This window comes from Equus przewalskii, chromosome 2, assembly GCF_037783145.1.
Source record: "Equus przewalskii isolate Varuska chromosome 2, EquPr2, whole genome shotgun sequence".
Taxonomy (NCBI): domain Eukaryota; kingdom Metazoa; phylum Chordata; class Mammalia; order Perissodactyla; family Equidae; genus Equus; species Equus przewalskii.
In genome coordinates this window covers 87,820,956-87,843,347 of record NC_091832.1, presented here as the reverse complement: position 1 = coordinate 87,843,347, position 22,392 = coordinate 87,820,956, and the positions used below count along the sequence as shown (strand labels likewise).

The 22,392-nt window shown below is 38.4% G+C and overlaps 1 long non-coding RNA gene across 3 annotated transcripts in view; it reads right to left on the bottom strand.

Moving 5' to 3' along the window:
• Positions 1–18,781, bottom strand: part of LOC139081801 (uncharacterized) — a 77,458-nt gene extending 58,677 nt beyond the window's left edge. Inside the window, exon 1 of one of the 3 annotated variants that reach the window (XR_011537128.1) lies at positions 18,723–18,781. This is a non-coding gene — a long non-coding RNA (uncharacterized lncRNA). Of the gene's footprint in view, positions 1–14,653; positions 14,784–18,722 lie in introns of those variants that run through there. The other 2 variants (XR_011537129.1, XR_011537127.1) reach the window with 2 other exon arrangements.
• Between the last annotated feature and the right edge of the window lie 3,611 nt (positions 18,782–22,392).

Below are 22,392 nucleotides of genomic sequence, written 5' to 3'. Positions count from 1 at the left end.
CTATTCAGATTAGAAGTGTACAAACCAATGAGTTCTAACCTCCCATGTGTACTAAACTGGGTGTTTTGGAACTTACCTAATTTTAGGAGACTAAGATACCACTTAATGCCTTACTTCTGTTAGAAACACTTTGTGATCCTGAGAGAAAAATCTTAGCGTTTTATTTGATGGAATGAAGCTCCACATTGAGCAAGAGCTTTACCTTTAACTCCTAACATATATAGTCTTGGAAGATCAACTAATTGACCTTGAAAACTGCGCCCATCCCTTTTTACAAATCCCACCAATAAATGGAATCTCCATTTTCACTTTCCTCTAACTACTCTAGACACAAATACTTATTTTGCAAAGATATTGATGTGTCAGTGGCAAAATTCACTTGTTGTGCTATTTCTGTTTATTATTCTTATACCAGACCTCATCCCAAAATAGTCCCGCACAAGATGCCACATGTGTCCTCTAGCACTTCAGGAATTAAGAGCATATGGTCAGTAAAAATGGAATCCCCATGACTTCTGACTAAGTTACCCCGGAAAGACGTCCATCCAACGTGGTTAGGAGCTCTTTCTTCGTGTCAGCTTTTGTTCTAAGCTTGACAAGACGTAGCAAGATAAAACTCAGCTGCACAACTGAAAACTTCTAAAAGTTCAGTATGTTAGCCCTGTCTCAGTCCATTTGGGTTGCTATAACAAAATACTAAAGATTGGGTGGCTTATAAATAACAGAAATTTATTTCTCAGGGTTTGGATTCTGGGAAGTCCAAGATCAAGGTGCTGGCAGATTCAGTCTGTGCTGAGTGCCTGCTTTCTGTTTCTTAGATGCCCGTCTTCTGCCGAGTACTCACAGGGCAGACGGGACCTGGGAGCTCTCTGGGGTCTCTCTTAACAGGGCACTGATCTCATTTATGAGGGCTCCACCCTCATGACCTAATCACCTCCTAAATGCCCTACCTCCTAATACCATCACCTAGGGGGTTAGAATTTCAACGTATCAATTTGAGGGGGACACAAACATTCAGTGCGTAGCAAACCCATTCCACAATATCTGAATGACTCCCCAAAAATGTCAACAGTCACAGAGACAAGTGAAAATGTAAGCATTTCTATTTAAAATTCATTCTGGGCCAGATAATGGGAACACAGAGATGATCGACCTAGGCTGTGCCCACATTGTCCCAAAACCAAAGTTTGGAGCAGGTCAATAGGCCTAGTCCATGTTTGTGACTTTATAAAGTATATTTTTGAAGTAGCTCCTTAATTCAAAAGTAAAATCTTTGTCAAATAAAGACATTAATAGCATCCTCTCCAAGACCGAGGGCCAGATTCCTTCCCTCAGAGTCCTCACAAGACTTTTCACACTACTAGATTAAAGATAGTTAATCAATATGTGCGTTTCAGCCGAGGTAGGTTAAAAAGAAGAATCTATTAAATATAACATCAAATTAGTCACTTTTAAGATAATAGTATAATCGTCTGCAAACAATGACACTTTTAGGGAACAACCATCTGCTGAAAAAAAAGAAGAAAATCTAAAGGTCATCTCATTTCGACTGAAAAGCTGAATTGTAAAAATTATGGTTGGCAAAGTGATATCTCTTCAATCATAATAAAAATAAAACATAAAATGATCCTTACTAGGCCAACAGCAGCTGTCCAATTATAATAAACAAAATTCCTCAGTTGATGTCTTTTTCTGGATCCATGTTTTCTTCACCTTTTATTTTTTCCTCAGAAAACTAAATGGAAATACCCATGGATAGGGGTGAAGAAAGAAAGACATTTGGGGCTGGTTCCTATGTGTGTGTTGGATTATCTGAAATACACAGATAAAACTGGGTGTAAGCCTTAAAATAGAGCAGAGTGTCAATTTCAAAATAAATAATGATAATGGTATTTTCAAGATCAGCTCTTTATTCATGTTCTGTGCCAAAGCATTTAAATACCTTGTGCTACTCATAACATAATGTGGGTGGTAAAAGAAAAAAGCCATCGGTACTTCAACATGTTATTCCTAAAGAGTCTATTCGTGTCAGAGCGGCAAAGATACAATTAATTTATATAACCCCAATATCCTGACGTTGAAACACACAGCCCACGAAGCAAAACATTCCCTTGTTTTGAAAAGAGAAGAAAGAACATAAACTCTGCTTTATGCGATTGCACAAAGCTGCTTTGATAAATAATAAAATAATTTTAATTAACAAATTATTCTAATAAACCATTTTTATCAGAGACTTCATTTTTTTTAAGTCCAAAGTTTGAGCCCACACATACTTTTTCCCCATGGGACTTAACAGTTGCTGTGCTGGCCGTTCTGTAGAATTTGAGATGATCTGGGCTTGGCACTCCTTAATTGAGCCTAGATGATGACATTTACCATCATATAGTTAAATGGATGGCTTTAGATGCATTTTTTTGGCCACATATCTCACCTATGTGGCTGAACTCTGTTTTGGGAATACTTTTTCATTTAAAATTAACCTTTGGGCCATTTAAATCTAGTTTGCTAAAACCATAAACGACTTAAACCTTTTATCCAATCTGTTAACGTAGAAGTTTCATATATTTCTCTTAAAGAGTTCTAAATAATAATGAATCAAATTATTTGTCTTTAGTGGTTCTTTTCTAAGTGAAAAAGAAACAAACCAAACTTATGAAAAACAGAAAACTTACCAAAATCTAACTCTTCAGACAAATAACACACTCAAAGTTGGATCAGGCACATTTTTCAAGTTGAGTTATATTTTAACTACACCTGTAAATAACAAGAAACTAACAAGAAATGGCTCTAGTTTTGGCTTACAACTGGGTTGCATTTTTAATTTGAAAGTTGTCTTACAAATTTAAGTATACCGATTAAAAGCTGAACCTTATCAATAATTTGTGAAAGACTCCTTAAGAAAAATGTAAGGTTTTGTCCAGAAAACAGATATTCTTTATTATTTCTTTTTTGAAAGAAGCCTTGTGAGTTTAAGAAGGAGGGATGTGTGTGTGTGTGTGTGTGTCTATATACTTGACAGAGAGGGAGAGAGAACACCCACGAGTGTCCAAAACATATATTTAAATATCACCAATTACAGAGGCATTCCCTACACTTAACATTCATGCATAACCTTTGTACATATTCAGGTGGAGTCAGCAGAGTATTTATGGAATACAGGGCAGTACTGCTGGGAACCACCTCCCCCTGCGACAGAAGGGTAATGCTATGGGTGGACCATATCCAAGAGAAATAAGATAGGGACTATATGTGAGACAGCATCATAAAGAGGTCAGTACCATAATATCCTTAAGTCTCCAACCCATGCGTGGTGGAGAGGAGAAAGCTTTAATTCTACCAGCTACTACCATGAGTAAAAAGGTTTCATTTCTTGTAAATGTTTATTTCATTCTGAAATCCATTCTTTTTTCTTGTTTCTGATACAGTGTATCTTGCCACTGATGCCAACTCAAGTCAGAAACACTTAAGTAACATAGTATATACATCGGAGAAGTCCGTGTGCATGACCGTGTGAGGGGTTGGTTCAGTTGCTACCTGTCTTGCAGCAGGATTATTTTACTTTCATGGATCGTGCTCATTAACCCAGTATGTGATGGAGAGGGCTGGAGCGGGAAGGGGAGGTAGTGCACACAGAGACCTGCCTGGCTAGAGAATGCCAAATGCTCCATATTGATGAGATGCTAGACGATTAAAATCCCAAAGACCAAGAGTTGGCAAATGAGACAGGATGGCATAGTGGAAAAGGCAGGTATACTCAGGTTTGACTTTTACCACTTAATACACGTACAGTCTTGGGCAAGTCAACTTGTTACACTTAGTAACAAATTTCCTCTTCCTTAATACAGAGATAACAGGGTCTTTGCAGGGAGTTACTGGGATAGTGGCACTTAGGCACTCAATTAATGTTTGTCTACCCCTCTATTTACTAAACAAAGCTTATTAAGAAAGTTAAAAATGATCACCTCCCAGCATAAGACCACTTTGCCCTGGAATCTTCCCAGGTACCTCCCCAAAGCATATTTATCATGTCCATGACCTAATGTTGTAACTCCATAAGAATTCGTTTATTCTAACAGCACCAATTTAGTGGCTTCACATGGGTATGGTTGGTCATCCCCAAGTTTGTTCCATGATGGCAGGAACTATTTCCCTCCTGTACAACTTGCATCCTGGCTCCCAGGTCCAAGCTTGGCACACAATAGGGTTTTAAGAAATCTCAGAATGCATAGCCTACACCCACTGCCCAACATGGTGAAAGATCAACAGTGAGGCCTTCGAAAATTCTGTTCGTCCTCATTCTTTACTCTTCTTATTTCAAAAATAAAAGACTGACACAAACTTAAGTCACGATAAAGAAAGGCAGACTCATCTCTGCCATATTTCTGGAATGCATCATTTCTAGCACCCAGCTACTCTCTTGCAGGCGGCTGCCTGCGCAGCCATGAGTGCTCCACTTTTCAGCTTTATCAGAAAAATAAAGGTGTGATGGAAAGAGCACTAGAGACAGAATTTTGAAAACCCAGATATTGGCTATATCCACCACATGAACACTTGGGTAAGTTACATTATCTCTGTCAGTCTCGTTTTTTCTCATTTGTGAACTGGAGATAAATCTTCCATGCACTAAATACATACCTTACCAGTCCACTATGAGAGAGGATGAGATAAAATGTTCAAAAGAGCTGGAATGCTGTAAACCTCTATATGGAAGTAACAAACTGTTAGGATTAACATGTTCTTAGAAGGAGGGCGAGGGGAGCTGCTACCAGAGCAGGCATAAGTATCCTTACTGTGGGTTGTAATCCCAAGAAAGATGTTGGAAGAAGACACAAGTCAAGTGGGGAGAAGAAGCGTCCGTGTGTGTGTATACTGGGGGAATGGGAAGGAGAGGCGCCATCATTTATTGAACACCCACTATACGCTACAATCAGCCAAGGTGAACATACTCTACAATAATTAATTCAGGTGATTTGTTGCATCCCATCTCTGTTACCTGTGCATAATTCCTCTTCAGTAAAACCTCAGACCCACATCGAACAAATAGGCCAGGTAGAACTGAGAAAATAACCTAAATCTTCCAGGTTAGTGTATTTTAGTTGAACTTAAAATAACAACACTTCTAAATCGATTGAGGATTCTTGATGTTACTTTAAAAAACATTTTTTGTAAGTATTTTGTATATTTGTCCCCAAGAATCTTATTTAAATTGTTAGTGTACTTTTTATGAAGAAAGGATGTGCTAAGGGAAATTTTAAGCCTAACACCCATCTCAAGAGATGATAAATACTAAACCTACAGTATGAAATTAGCAGTCTTATTCTATTGACTCATTCTTCAATGGAGTAATTCAGTGGTGTGCCTGAGCCAGCTGGCATTGACTCACAAGGGCCAGTTTTGTGCATTTCTTCCCAATTACATTTTCATCAACATTGGTCATTTGAAATTAGCCATGGTGGGAGCAGTCACACCATAGAAATGGTCAAGGTAACAAATCAGGGCTTTTCCCCCTGAGAGCCAGTTATTAAACATTTACCAGCACTGTTTTATGACTCTCCTCGTATCAAGTTGATTAATTCTTCCATGTCTGCAATTCCATCTTCCACAGTCAGTTCCAAGACTTTTCCTCACTAAGATAACTTGAAGATTTCTATTTCATAAATTGATTCAGTCCAGAAGGTTGGTCTAGAAACAAACTGACTCATTTTTGCTTTCCATAAATCTTCTGTCTTTCTTCTTACTTCTCCTCTTTTATTTTCCATTTTTTCTCAGCTGTCATAATTACCTATCTTTCCCTATTCTACGCATTATTCTCCATCCAGCTCTCCTATTCCTGAGGCTTTCCCCTAAAACTAGGACAGCAAAATTAAATGCCTAAATAGAAACATATTTCAAGTCTTTTGGTTTTCATGCACATAGCCAGTGCCTATAATATTTCAGGAATTACAAGTGAATGAAAGGATGCCCTTCTGTCTGCTTTATATTTTATATGCGTGCACATTTTGGCATCTTCTTCATCTAGGGAATTTTTTCAGAGACTATAAGACAATATAATACAGTGGATTGGTGATAGTACAGCAATAAACCTTATTAGCCATTCACATCCAAGCGCTCCTCATTAATGATGATAACCTATTTACAAAATGAATGTCAGTTGTAGTCTTCTCATCACAAGCATGATGAGGCATTTCCACCAATTGGCATATTAGATTCAGCTTCACAACTCCTTAGTCATAACTTGGACAAGTTACATAGACCATATGAGCCTTAGTTTTCTGTAAAATGGGGAGAATAATAAGAATAATATCCGTTCTGCAGAAGTGTTGTGAAAGTTAGTGATAATATTAATAGAGTCCCTGGTACAAGTGCTATATGTTATTATTATCTTTGTTATCTGGAAAATGTTGTTACATTGACACTACATTTTCTTCTAGGCTACTGAAGAACACATACACTTTCTTGATAAATGTCTCTCTTTCTTTATCACTACAACATACTTTGAAATAATAAAAAATTGATTTTATTTTATTACACTGTTATATATGTATATTAAAAACATTAAAAAAATAATGATAAGGGGCTGGCTGAGTGGCATATTTGTTAACTGTGTGCTCTGTTTCAACAAGCGAGGGTTCGCAGGTTCAGATCCTGGGCACAGACCTACATATCTCTCATCAAGCCATGCTGTGGTCGCATCCCACATACACAATAGAGGAAGACTGGCACAGATGTTAGCTCAGCAATAATCTTCCTCAATCGAAAAGGGGAAAATTGGCAACAGATGTTACCTCAGGGTCAATCTTCCTCATAAAAAATTAAAATTAAAAAATGGTAATAGAAAAGGGAAGGCAAAATCTATTTCTTGAAAGTTTCCCACTGATGCAGTGTTGTACATGCTTCCAGGTTTTTTTAAATGCATATACAGTTGTAAAATGAAATCAAACTATATATATACTGTTTTGTAATCTACCTTTTCCATTTAACACATCATGAACCACTACTATGTCAATAGATATGATTATACAGCAAAACTTTAACATCTACAATGAATTCTGATCTATGGATATCTCACCATCCATCAGAAAGAAAGTCCAGGTATGGCTGTGATAACCTACTGCAGCTTTTAGGCAAAAGTCAGGGACCCCTTTCCCAGGTGTCTGATGGAGGAAGGGGTTAGCCAGACAGTCTTACCACTTAGAAAAGTCAAGTGGAAAATAATGAGTGTTGGATCCTTAGATCTTCATAAGGCAGAGAAGAAGACCATGAGATGAACCAATAGGCTATAGCTAATTGGCTCTAGAGGATAGAAATTTCCCACAAGATGCCTGGAGAAGATGACCAAATGGGAGGCTTAGCTCCACTCCCCTGCCCTATCCCCCCATAGAGGAGAAGAAGGTGTTTAACAACTCTCTCCTAAGACTAAGAGCATTGGCCAGCTCCAGTAGACTAACAGCATAAAGGCTATTGCTCTTTGGCCAAATTGTCTTCTTCTTCTTCTTTTTGGGCGGGTGGGGGGGGGGGGAGGTTTCTGAAAGGAATGAGGAAACCTACAGGTGATTAAATGTTCAGTGTAAACCTCTGGGCTGGTGTTAGTTCAGGGCAGGGACTGAATAGGAGAAGGTAGCAAGAAATACAGGTTAGCCCAATCCACCAATTCTCTAAACCATATTTCCTTACAGGTTGTTTCAAGACGTAAAAGAAACAATTTGAGTGTTCAGTGCAGCTAAGAAGAAGTAGGTAAAATTCTTCATAACATTAGAATGACCGAATGTTTCAAAACTTCTGTATTTGAGCCTGTGTGTGTATGTTTGAATAGATTTGGTCTTTCATGCAATCAATTGCTGCCAGCAGAAAAACATGAGTTATAAAAAAGGAATTTTTTATTAAATCAGTACATCAAAAGATAGAAAGCTATTATTACTCGGAAAAAGAAAGGAAAGGGGGTAACTGGCTTATTTTGTAATTGTTTTTCACGTTCTTTTGGATGCAAGTACAAAATCACCAATGATGACTCTTAGCAAAATTGAGTTGAGGAAGTTAGTCAGAAAACCCAGCCATAATATTACCCTTTCTGAAGTTCCTCCAAGTCACTCATTGGCACCATCTTGGACAACTGCCTTGACTCCCAGCCCCATGTTTTTGCTCACTCATTCTCCTCTGCTATTTGGTTCAAGGGCACCCACACAATAAAGCAGAAAAAAATACTTGTTACTCTGAGCATGATTCACTTCCACAGAAAGTCCTGCTTTGAATTGCTCATCCTCCTCCCGTGTGGTCATCCCTCCCAGCCTTGGGATCTACGGCAGAAAAACTGCTTTAGGCCCAAAGAGGTTTCTATTCTTTCTTAAGAGTTACCATTTCCTCCCATCAAGAGTGGTTAATGAAAAACCCTCTGATCAGTTGTATTTGTTGTGCTTCAATGTTGAGCTGCCATTTAAAGGGTTTAAAATTAGGTTGGTTGCTGTTGCTGCTTTTCCTGTAGCCAGTTAATCACAGGATTGTTTGCCACATTGAGGCCAGAATGGGCATGGCATATGCAACAAGTAAGGAAACCACTGATTATAGGCCAAGTAGCTAATGTGCTTACACAACATGAATTGTTTCAAACACTCTGAACATTATTTTCTTTGTTTTTAACTGTCCTTGACTTAAGAATTGTTTCTCTAGGACCCAGCACTGGGCCTGGCACATTTGTTAATGAGTAAATGGGTTTCTGGCTTTTCCCTTGAATGGGTGACCAGTCATAACAGACTTTTTCTTGGGAAAATCAAAACTGGAGTTTGAGTTGGAGACATTCTATACTAATCACTGAACCTGAAATTGTGAAGGCCCTCCATTCTCCTTCCTGGTTGGGCTACTGTGACCTACAGATGATAATGTTAAAATTCAGAAGAGGTGCAATGCACATTTTAAAAATCAATGCGATCTTTCAAAATCATATTTTAATGAAAAACTTGCAGCTTGCATTTGCCTTGAAGTGCAGTCAGATTTAAAATCAAAGTACAGACATGATGCCACCTCCTCTCAACTTTCTGGCATTGCTCTGCCATTGCATTCGTAAGAAAGTTCTTTTGTTTCAGGATCTTAAAATGTACATAAAATACTTAGTGTCTTGCAGGGACCGAGCATCAAGAACTCATGGGTTCTGAATTGTTTTTCTATTCTGCCTTGCTGTATGTCTTTAGGCATGCCTCTAAATCTCTTAGTGTCTCAATTGGCATGTCTATAAAGTGGAGATAATTCATCTCACCTATTTCATAGGAGTGTTGTGTGGAATGGACAATTAGTGATTATAAAGTGTGTTGAAAGCACAGTGTATGAGACAAATGCTCATAAATGATGGTGACATATTACAGAGTAGGAATGCCATATTAAACCACTTTTACATAGAAAGAAATTAAAGTGCAGTGAGATTTTCATATCACATCCAATGTTGAAGATGATAGAAAGCAAACCCTCGCTCACTTCCTTAATGTTGTCATTGTTCTACCCTACTGACAACCAAAGGGGTAAGCGTTATCATGCCAGGTTCATTTTCACCCGGAAATCCAAACACTGAGATGACGAGATTACAGCAGAGAGAGGGTTTTAATCACAAGGCAGCCATGGGAGGAAGCAAGAGCATGAGTTTCAAACCCACTTCCCCAAAAATATGGACTCAGGAATATTTATGGGGTGGGGGCAAGGTGGTCTGAAATGAGATAGATGATTGGAGGTGAGGAGAGGTGAGGTAATTGATGATCCGTGCAAGCATAGTCAGACTTCATGTGTCTTCATAGGACACGTGTTCACAAAATGTCAGCAAAAACACAATCAGAGGGTGAGTTTTTAGCCTCTTGACATCAAAAAGTCACCTATCAGACATCTGCAAGGGCCCAGCTGATGAGTTGGTGGTCTCAACAGGCGTGAAGTGGACAAGGGGGATCTAATTCCTGAAAAACAGCTCATGTATCCACTATCATGGTGACCCAGGCTCTAGGGAAACATTATCTATAGTAACCTAGTGGGAGTCAAAATATTGCCTAAAGAGCACAGTTAACAGTGGGTGGGTAAACAGCTAAAAGCTGTAATCAGTAATTGCAAAAAGGAAAAAAACCTTTACTTCCTAGCTGCTTAATCATCAATGGCTAACTGTTTGCTGGTTTCATAAGAAGCCTAACATAACACTAAATAATTTGAAATAATTATCACAGATAGCTAATTCCTGACTATAAGCAGCCTGCAACTTCTGTATGCTATTGAAAATGTAGCAACAAGGCCAACCGAGAGCAGGAGTAATGCAGTCATTGATCTCCTGGCTTTTACTTGTTTGTTTTTCTTGTTTGTTTTTGACGCTTGGGAGGAAAAGAGTCTTTAAAGATATCAGGCTAATCAAAAACCTTCTATGACTACGGCAAGCTAGTCACAGAACCAAAAGATAATCAGCATAGGTAGTACACCAAGAATATTTTAATGCTGCATGAATACTGACGTTGAGTTCTGTTCCCTTGAATTCTTGGCTTCACCATGTCCCACAAGTCAAGAGCTTGACCTCACTTCTGTTCTCTCAGACTGCATCCAGTGCTGCAATAGATTCAATGTTTCTAAAGTATGTTTACTCCTAAAAAATAAACAGAGCCACATACCAGGTCCTTTCATTTACCAGCTTTGCCAAAGATTTCCATGCAGAAAATGTTGCCATAACCATTGTGATACGTGACCCACCATCCTGTGTGGGGACCACATCATGGCAGATACGATCTTAACTCTATGGCAAGGTGCAAAGAGAAAAAGATAAACGAAGATTTAAGAAAGTAAGACATTTCCAAATTATGCAAAGTTTAGGCAATGTTACAAAATTACTCTGACCCATAAAACACAAGATATAAGCAGAGTTAAATGATCTTATAGGCCTAAGGAGAAAAATGTGTCTACACTCAAAATGAAAATTAGGACCAACATATTGGAAAGTTGAAGACCATAAGTCAATCATAACAATAACTAACATAAATTTAATATATCAATAAATGTTATTATGCTATATAATTTGCATGTATTATAGCATTGCATTTCTCACAGCAACCTTTTGAGAAATTCATTCACTCATTCAAACATATTTATTTAGTCTTCTGGTTCCAAGTAGGAAATAGTAGGTGATGAGGACCACTATTTCTACAACAATAACTTTCATAAGCCAGCTACAGTTCAAAAAAAGACAGGCTTATTTTAAAAGTCCTTGGAAAGTTGAGAAATCAAGGAGAATTAAATAATCCATAGAAAGGAAAGCCCTTCTAAGATGAGCAGTCTGTCACTGACTATTTTCTGTGGAAGATTTGCCAGTTCTAGACATGGGCTGATGACTGGGTTTGGCCCACACAGAGGGACTTCACTGGGAGAATGAGAAATCAACAAAGCTTTTAGTGGTCGTGTGGGGTTGGCGGGACAATTGGAAATTTCAGACATCCTAACACATGGTTAGTTTTTCCCACAGTATATTTGCTGAATTCTGGAACTAGGAAGCTTTTATAAAGCAAACTGAAATCTCCTGTAGTACGATGGTGTTTAAGAGACAAAGTCCTGCTTGAATTTGCGACCTGCCTCAAACACACAGCTGGACTCCTCCTCAATATGTTTGCCCAATTTGGAAGCAGTGGAAAGCAGGAGGCCAAAGACCAAAGTCTCAGACCTCTGAAGTGCAGACTGAATGTCTCATAGTGTTTCAAGGTCAAAGTGGTGGAGACCTGCTAGGCTTTCAATAAAAAGACTTAGAAGCACATGCCTGAGAAAGAGAGGTAAACTGATTCAAACTGAGTCATATGTACCTGCTATCCAGTTCCAACTCAGTGTAATGTAGGTGGGAATGAGACAATAAGTCCCTAACACTCTCTTCCTAACATGGAAAACTTATTGGTAGAAGATATCATCTAGAGGTTCTAAAAATACCTACACATGATGTTTGTCATACAATTAAAAATTACTAGATTTGTAGAGAGCCTAATAAGTATAACTGATAATCAATGAAATAAAACATAATGGTAGAAGATCTTTAAATGATTCAGATATGGGAGTTAGCTCACGAGGGCTTTAAAATAATCAGTTCTAATATATCAAAGAAATTAAAGAGAAAGAGGGGCAAAACCGATAAAAAGATGGAGAATAATGACAGAAATTGGGATTTATTACAAAGGATCAGATTGGCACCCTAGAACTACAAAATATGATATCTGAAAATAAGAAGTCCTTGATTAACAGCAGACTGACCTATGGAAGATGGTATAATTGCATCAAAAGATAGATCAATAGAAAATACCCAAACTGAAACATAGAAAGAAAAAAGATTGGGAAAAATAGAGCTGAGTATAAAAAGAGACTTGGTATCTAGTGAAAATGGTGAATTTACATGTAATTAGAATCCCAGAAGGAGACAAAAATGGAGAAGGATAAAATGGAGCAGAAGCATTATTTGAAAAGATAATATCCAAGAATTTTCCAAACTTGGTGAAAAACATCAACCCAGAGATTCAAGAGTTTTATCAAAACCCAAAACAGGATAAATACAAAGAAAACCACACCTAGGCACCTCATGGTCAAATTGTTGAAAGCCAAGAACAAAGAGAAAATTTTAAAAACAGCCATAGAAAAAAACACACAACCTTTAAAGGAACAATAATAAGACTGAAAGCTGACTTTTCACCAGAAACCAGGGAATCCAGAAGAAAAGAGAATGACATCTTGAAGCTGTGGAAAGAAAAAAAAAAAACAAAAGCTGCCAACCTAGAATTCCATACCCAGTGAAAATATCCTTCAGAAGTTTTTCAGGCTGGAGGAAAATTATTCTAGTTGGATGCATGAGACTGCAGGAAGGAACAAAGAACACTAAAAAAGGTATGAGTATTTCTAAAAAAAAAAAAACATGTATATATATCACACACACATACACATAAGGACAGTTTCAAATAAAAGTAATAATAATCTTGTGTACAGGCCATACCACATGATAGAAATAAAACATGTGATGACACAATGGGCAAGAGGGGAGTGAATGGAGTCGAAGTAAGGAAATGATCTTACATTCTTTAGGAACTGATGAAGTACTAATTTAATATAGGCTATAGTAAGTCAAGAATGCATATTTTTATACTTAGGATAACCAACAAAAGATTTTTAAAAAATCTATAACTAAACAGCCAATAGAGAAATAAAAATGGGATAATGGAAAATTTTATTAATCCAAAAGTAGAGAAGAAAGAAGGAATGAAGGAAAACAGAAGAGATGGGACGAACAAAGCAAATAGCAAAGTGGAGACATGTGCTCCACTCTATTAATAATCACATTAGCTGGACAATGGACTAAACAATCTAGACAGAAGACTGTATAAAAATAAGGCCCAATCATATGCTATTAATAGAAGGCACACTTTTACTCTAATTCAGAAAGTTTGCAGGTAAAATCATGGATAAAGATATGCCATGCAAAATCCAGCACAAAGAAACCTGGTGTGCTGTGCTATTATAGTCAGTTGTCTTAACAATGTTAACTTAACAATGGGGACGTGTTCTGAGAAATGTGTCATTAGGCAATTTTGTCATTGTGTGAATGTCATAGAGTGTTCTCACACAAACCTAGATGGTATAGCCTACTATACACCTAGGCTATATGATACTAATCTTATGGGACCACCATTGTATATATGGTCCTTCGTTGACCAAAATGTCGTGGCTGTGTATGACACAGTTGATGTAAAGCAAGATGTATTACTAGAGGAAAAGGAGAGAATTTCAAAATGATTAAGTGATCAACTGAATAAGAAATTATAACAAGCATAAATTTGTATATGTCTAATAACATATCTTCAAGATGTATAAAGCAAAAATTGACAGAATTAAAAGAGGGAACAAATCACATATGTATTTAGCAACTTAGGAAGTGCTGATAATATAATGCTGAACAGAGAGACACGGCTGCTGCCTTTAAAGGAGCTTATGGTCTAACACAAGAATGTTTCCAGAGGCAAACAACACTGTTTCCTCCTTCTCTTGAACCAAAGTGCTATTCTAAATACTATTATCATTCTCACTTTAAAAGAGAAGTTGAAGGAGTTTAACTGAGACACGATGTCATTTAACTAGTAAGTGGCAGAATCAGGACAAGAAGCAAAGGCTTTGTGACTCAAGACTCTGAGCTTTTAATCTCTCTTTCAGCAGTTACATTTCAAGTACAATTCTCTTTTCAACTGGGATTTATATATAACGGTCAACATTTAACCAATGTTTAAGTCAGAGTTTAAAAAATAATTGCTATCTATTATCACCATGATTTTGATAACAAAAAATATAAAGGATATAATTTCAAGTAAAATATATCAATCCTTCCCCAAAAAAGATATTTGGCAACATTTTACCAACATGAAAAAATAAGTGAAGAATAGTCTCTCCCCTTTTTTGATCATAGACAAGTGAAAAGTCTATCACAAATAACACTGGTCTGTCATCCAGCTTTAGGGAACTGACCAAATAGACTGAAAAGAGTAAAATACAATGGAAGGCAAGTAATCAGACCTCTGCTAATGAAAATGTAGTCAATTTGAAAACGCAAAGAAACAAAGAAACACAAAGTAAGGCCTACTACTTAGTGGAGAAAAGACAGACCATTTCCAGGCATTTATTCAGTACTCACCAGTATTGAGTTCCTACTAAGTTAGGCGCACAATGACTAACAAGACCAACATTTTCCCTGCCTCTACGGTGCTTATGTTTCAGAGTCTACAATCTACACAATTTAGATTCTAGTGGAAATCAGGTAAACTATGGGAACAGAACTTTGCTATTTATCTTCCCTTGGCCAACCTAGTATTTGTTTGCACTCTCAGAACTGAGCCAGGAACGAGGTCAAAATAATCACACGGGTTGGGCTATGAGTTTGGATACCATGTAAAATAAAAGCCTCTATAGTAGATATCTGTCCCCTTATTTTAACTATCTCCTTTCTCTAATTTGCCATTTCAGCCTTCCTGACTGATTTGAATGTCAACTTCATCAAACAGTGAATTCCAATATATATGTAGATTTCCTCTTGGACTCCTGATTTTGATGTCTACTTTTGTGTCAACATTAAATTGCATTAGCTCCTGTAACTGTATATTTTAAAATCTCTTAGGGTAAGTTTTCTCTTATTAATCTTCTTTTCTAAATTTCCTCTGAAAATCTTAATTTTTTTCCTGTTAGATTTTTTCCTTGTTGAAATTACCATTAAGTTTTAAAAAGTAATTTATAAAGACTTAGTAATGTCCTACGGGATAATTTTTGTTACAGGAATAGAAGTTTATTTTTTGTTAATTTTCCTATAGATTCTTATGACTTTTTTTAAAAAAAATAGATAATATCACGCTAAAATTCCTTGATGGTGATCCAGTTGTGAACGAGGCTAAAGTCAGTCAAACATAGAGGTTTGCTGCCCGGTCCCCAGTGGCTTAAGGCGTTTTTTCCCTTTGAGAGAAGGGTCCAAACAAGGTCAAGGGCTTCATGTCTTTTCCCACAGTAATGCCCGATGCCCTCCACCAAATCTGCACCACCAAGAAAGTCTCTCTCTGGTACCCTGCCGTGCCCCCAATCCTTCTCAGGAGCATCCAGAAAAAGTTCAAGAAAAAGAGTCTGCCAATGAATGTGAACTGCCCTTGTGTCTAGGCTAACCCACACTCAACCTTTAGAAATTCATCAAAATTTGAGCTGATTTCTTCTTACCCACTTGCATCTCCTTTCCATGCCTTGCCAACCACAGGTAAGCCAGTTCTGGCATCCTCTCTTTCCTGGGGGGTTGGGAAGGTGTGCCTCTTTAGATTTCAGATTGCCTGATTAGTCTGTAACCTCAGTTACAGAGTTTTCTGGCTTCCAGAAAAGTTCTAAGTTTGCAGTTTATCTGGCTTTTTCTCATTGTGATGTGAGGTTGGAAGTGGTATTCTTTACAGCTTTCTACATCCTCGACTAAAGCAAACCTCTGCCTCATTAATGGATGCATTCTGTGATTGTCTTATATTAATATGCTTATATTTAGGCTAAACTTGCTGATAATTTAGCATACTTCTCTGTTCAATGTGCTAAATAAACATTTTTTAATCAGTGTCACTCATCTATTAAAATAAATCTTATGTAAAAGCACAATATACAAAAGAACGAAGCGAGAAGCTGTTTAATTGAACAAGTATGAGTAACGAGACCCACCCTCTCTGCTCTTGTGGTGATCCCATGCTAGGACTCAAAGAAACAAAGTAGAAAACCTCTGCTTCATTGAAATATATCTTAGAAACTGGTGAAGAGGAACTGAAAACCAAGCTGGAGTACAGTCATTTCCAAACTTTTCTTGATTCCTTGCTTCTATAATAATGAACCCCTAGTATATCTATATGCACCAAAAAATCAGAAATATTTTTTAAGATATGATATTTTAAAAAATAAATACAATTAGAAGTTCTTATGCTTTCTTCCCATATTCCGTGGGATTATCATGCACAATCCTTGGATAAGCACCCCCAACTTGCAGATGACTGTTGTAGTAAATGTTGTCCATTCTCCCTCCACATGGGAGTAGGTGACGTCCTCGATCCCCATGCCTCCTCTCCCCCTCGCTCTTGCATCCCTGGGTCCACTGACTCCTCCCAAATGCAGCACAGTCCAATCTAAGGAGCTGGCCCACCGGGGCCTTGGGTGCAAAGAAAGAAAAGCAGCCTTGATTCCCTCATTGTTGCAATGTAGAGCTGAACTAACATCTTGGGTGGGGGGGGGGAGGCTCCCGTATTGTGCCCTGGAATGTTCCTGCTCTCTGGCTGATTGGTGCTAATCACTACTGTTTCTGAAATGTCATACAATTTCTCATTGATGGCCTATTCTGGTAACAGGGAACTTGAAGAGGAATTCCTGAACACAACTCAAAGAGGAAGAAAGGAGTGGGTAGGAGGGACAATGAATGGGAACGGTATTTCTCCGTGGTACTCAGTTGCTACCTAGCTAATTCAGCAGGTTTTAAAGAAGAGCTGTCCATCTGTAAGTGTGTTACGAGTCTGAAACTGCTTGCATTAGGATTTCACATCTACTCAGTTAATTACTGGATATTTTACCATGGAAAAAACAACGTTTAAAGCCAGAGACACCCCTACTACAGTTAGAGCTGCTTTACAGGTCAATTAGGAAAGTCCCACAGAAAGAACACACCCAAATTATGACTGAACCATTGACTAGAGTACTGTGCTGTATTACCAGCAAGTATAACCTAAATAATAGCTGTTATGATTTGGTAAAACAGTAAAATGTAAAGCCACACAAAAGAATGTTTGTCAGTGATGGAGTTTAATGTCTTTTAGGAAATGAGGACTTTTCATGTTAGTTTCAGCCTGGAGTTCCTCTTTTCCTCCAGAAAATAAAGAGGGATATCATCACTTCCACCACCACAACACTGGGAAAATCAGAGACAGTATATATCAGTAGTCAGAACTACCATGTACAGTTATGTATACTGTGCACTGAACAACTCTAAGAGCAATTATTGCCATTATAATCATATGAATACCACATGACTAGGTAGAGGTTCATATGTATGCTATTAACTCAGATAGACTATTTTGGAATCCTGGCCTACCATCTACTAATTTTATAATCTTGAACAAGTTATTTAACTCTCTGGTCCTTTATTTTATCATCTATCAAATAAAAAAATAATGATTTCCATTATAGAATAGTTACAAATATTAAGTGGGATAATAGTAAAAAGTTCTTAATCCAGTGTAGTGGAATGAATAATGATGCCCAAAGATCCACATCCTAACCCCCAGAACCTGTGACTATGTTATGTTACATGAGAAAAGGCACTTACAGGGCCAGCCCTGGTGGCCTAGTGGTTAAGTTTGGTGTGCTCTGCTTCGGCAGCCCAGGTTTGGTTCCTGGGCACGGACCTACACCATTCATCAGTGACCACACTGTGGTGGCAGTTCACATACAAAATAAAGGAATGTGGGTCACAGATGTTAACTCAGGGCAAATCTTCCTCAGGAAAAAAAAAAAAAGGTAATTGAAGTTGCAGAGAGAATCAAGGTGACTAAATAGCCAACCTCAAAATAAGAATGTTGTCCTGAGTTATCTGGATAGGCCCCGTATAATCACATGGGCACTTAATAGCAGAAGAGGACGACAGAAAAGGAGGTCGGAGAGATGCACCGACAGAAAAACAAGGAAAGATTTTAAGCATGAGACAGACTCAAATTGCCATTGCTGGCTAAAGATGGAGGAAGGGGCCATGAGCCAAAAATTGCAGGCAGCCTCTAGAAGCTGAGACTTCCCTTGGCTAAAAGCCAGCAAGGAAATGGGGCCCTCAATCCTATAAATGCAAGGAACGGAAATCTGCACAACTTGATTGAGCAAGGAAATGGATTCCTCCCCAGAGGTTCCAGAAAGGAACACAGTCTGCCAGCACCTTGACTTTAGCCCACGGAGCCCCTTTGTGGACTTCTGGTCTACAGAACCGTAAGATTATGGATTTATACTCTTTTAAGCCATCAAGTGTGTGGTAATTTGTTACAGCAGCAATAGAAAGCTAAATCTAATATACTCATTGATGCGATTGCTATTATTACAACTATAATCATTCATTCAATCTTTAACAATGTTTACTAAGGACCTACTAGGTGCCAGGCACTGTTCTAAGTACTGAGATCCCACAAGAAACCAACTAGTGAGGGCCCTGCCTTCATCAAGCTTACCTCTGAGTAGAACTAGCCAGAGCTAGAGCAGGGAGCAGGAAAGTCCTGAAAGCAGCCGTAGGCGGTTTGCTAGGCGTATTATCTAAGAAGGGAAACCTCTTCAGAAAGTCATGTGAGGAATGTTAAATAATTGTGACAAAGAAGTTGAGAGGGCACTCATCCAAGCAAGTGACAATGTTACACCACCACCAAAAATAGGTTCCAAGAAGAGGATCATTCACCCCTTTGATAAATCAAGAATGTGACCTGGTCAATACAGAGATTTCATTCAGTTTATACCTAAATAAGAGGGACAGTAGAGTGGAACCACACTTATACTGGAGTATTTGTAGTTTGCAGCATTTAAAATTAATCTTGCTAATTATTTAATAAAATATAGTTTTTATTCCACTTTATGAATTTGTCCATTCTAGATCATTTTGCCTTAATAAAGGACAAATTTTAAAAACCCTTCGGAACCATTATAGCTTTCCGTTCCCTAAGTTAACTCACAAAATTTTAACGTTTCACCGGTTCTAAGCATTTACACATGCGTTGTGTCGTTTGGTTTCCACAAACATTCTGTGAAGCATTTTATCTCCGTTTTACAAATCAGAAACTAGACACAGTTAGAAAGGGACGAATGATTCAAATACTAAAAGGACGTTTAGCAGTCTACATGAAAATTAAAAATATGATGAAGAGAGGAAAGGGCTTCACGGGGACCAAGGACGGCAGTTGCCTTCCTCTGGAGCTAAACTTGTAAGGTAAAAAGCAAGGAAATGCAGCACAGATGATGAGCTTCGTCTATCCCAACGCTGTGCAGCCGCCTGCCAAAATAAAGCAGCCCACCCCATCCACTGCTGCAAATCTTTCAGTCGAAACCTCTGGCTGTAAAGGAAACAGCACCAATTTGCAACATTCCAGGGCTCTGAGTTGGTTTCTGGAGTCTTCTGCGTCTGCTCTGCGAGGAGAATGAATTGATGCCATGGTCCTCTGTTACTTTCAATAAACTGCCTCTGGAGTTAATAAGGGATCTTGAGAAACGGGCTAATGGTGAGAGTTTAGAAGGAGGAAGTCATCAACCTAGGAGTTAGAATAAGCAATCACAGACTCCCCGTTGTCTTATATTGAGGGAATACCTACCACGCACCAGCCCTGCGAGGAAACACAAGAAGAATGTTTTCACCAGATATGTATACTTTTCTCCCTTTGAAGTAAGAAGTCGTTTTCTTTGGTTGATTTGGCAAAGACTGATCATCTGTCAGTGACACTGTAATGAGTGGTTTCAAGTCATATTTTTTAAGGTTAGGCTTCTCGCAGAAAGTGACACTTGAAGAAAACTGTAAGCAAACGAGGATTACTTGATGGATAGAAAATGATAGATTTATCTCAGGCCTGTGAAAAAGCACAAGGCTCATAAGAGCAGACAGAAACAAGAAGAAGGCCGTTTTGGACAAGTGAATTATATAATATTGTAGACAGAGGTTGAGGAAATGGACACCAATATTTGAAAGCTTGTGAGGCCACCTAAATACTCAACAGTAAAATCTATTTCAATAAAAGATGGCACATTATTCTGTGCAATATTATACACCCTTAAAGTCGTGTTTTTAAGGATTATTTAGTGGCACCAGAAATTATTCATGATATAATGTTGATTGAAAGAGAAAGCAGGATATAAACTTCATATTCAGGAAAGGAGCAGTTTTGTTAGACACACCCACACAAAAACACACACCACACACATATGCTCACTGTGTCAGAAGGACTCCTTATGTTACAGATACAAAAATGAAAAATTAAAGCAATCAGTCTTGAGCAGGATAGGGAATGATTGACAATATAACCGAACAATTCAGGGATAGAACTGGCTTCAGACAAGGCTTGATCAAGGTTCAAACCTGTGCCAGGACCTAGTTTCTTACCCTACATTTCTCCAATCTGCTTCTGTGGTATTGCTCCCATTCTCAAGTAGGTCCTACCCGAGAGAGCTTCCTGAGGCTATATCCACCCTCATTCAAGTCATAGGGGAAGAGAACTCTGAACAAACACCAGTTTGGGATCCTGGTTTGTTTGACTTGTTTCTTGTTTCCCAGCCCTGGACCAATTGCTGTAGCCAAGAGAGTGTGACGCTTCTTATCCTCCCTCAACCCTCCCACAACTAGAGATGAGGTAAATCTCGTCCACATGGTTGAAAATGGCAGGATTTCTTTTTTCTTTAAGACTGAATAATATTCCATTATATAGATTTACCACAATTTCTTTATCCATTCATCCATGGATGGACATTTAGGTTGTTTCCGTATCTTGGCTAATGTGAATAATGCTGCAATGACGTGAGAGTACAAATATCTCTTCCAGATACCCATTTCGCTTCCTTTGTTTATGCAGTTCTGAGACCAGCTCTAATGCAGTTCTGAGACCAGCTCCCCCCACACTAAGCAATTCTCCAACTTAGAGAATTGCTGGGTATCCTGCAATTCAACTTAGTTCTGACACTACCCAGAGATAGCATTAGATTCCACAGTGTGAGGGCTCAGTCCCATAGGACTGCCCCCTGCTTCACCAGTCACAAGTCCAGATTGTTAATTGCACTTCTGATCGACTGGCTATAGGTTGGACATTCCCAGAACCTCCTCCTTGGGTTCAATTAGTTTGCTAGAGCAGCTCACAGAACTCAGGAAACCAGTTTACTCACTAGATTAGCAGTTTATTACCAAGAATACAAATCACAGCCAGATGAAGAGATACATAGAGTGGGGACCCAAACAAAGGAGCTTTTGTCCCCATGGAGTTTGGGGCCCAGCATGGCCACATGTGGATGTGTTCTGGTTCACCAACCTGGAAGTTCTCCAAACCCTGAGCTTCTGGGTTTTTATGGAGGCTTCATTACTTAGGTATGATTGATTAAATCATTGGCCATTGGTGCTTGATTCAACCTTCAGCCCCTCTCCCCTCCCTGGTGGTCAGAGGGTAGGACTGAAAGTTCCAACCCTCTAATCACAGGGTTGACTCTACTAGCAACTAGCCTCCATCCTTAGGTGCTCTCCAACAGCCACCTCATTAATATAACAAAAGACACCTCTATAGTTCTCACCACAGGAAATTCCAAGGGTCTCTATCAGGAATGGAGAGCAAAACCAAGTATATATTTCTTATTATAAATCACAATATCACAGGATATATACCCAGAAGTGGGAGTGTTGGATCATACAGTAGTTCCAGTTTTAATTTGGGGGAGAACCTCCATACTGTTTTCCATAATGACTGCACCAATTTACATTCCCACCAAGAGTGCACAAGGGTTCCCTTTTCTCCACATCCCTGCCAACACTTGTGATCTTTTGTCTTTTTGATAAAGCCATTCCTGACAGGTGTGAGGTGATATCTCATTGTGGTTTTGATTTGTATTTCCCTGATGGTTAGTGATGTTGAGCACCTTTTGGTATATATTGGCCATCTGTGTGTTTTCTTTCAGAAAATGTCTTTTTGGGCCCATTTTCAAATTAAGTTGTTTGGGTTTTTGCTATCTAGTTGTATGGGTTCCTTATATATTTTGGATAGTAACCTCTTATCAGATATATGGTTTGCAAGCATTTCCTCCCATTCTGTAGCTTTCCTTTTCATTTGTTGATTGTTTCCTTTGCTTTGCAGAAGAATTTTAGTTTGATGTAGTTCCACTTGTCCA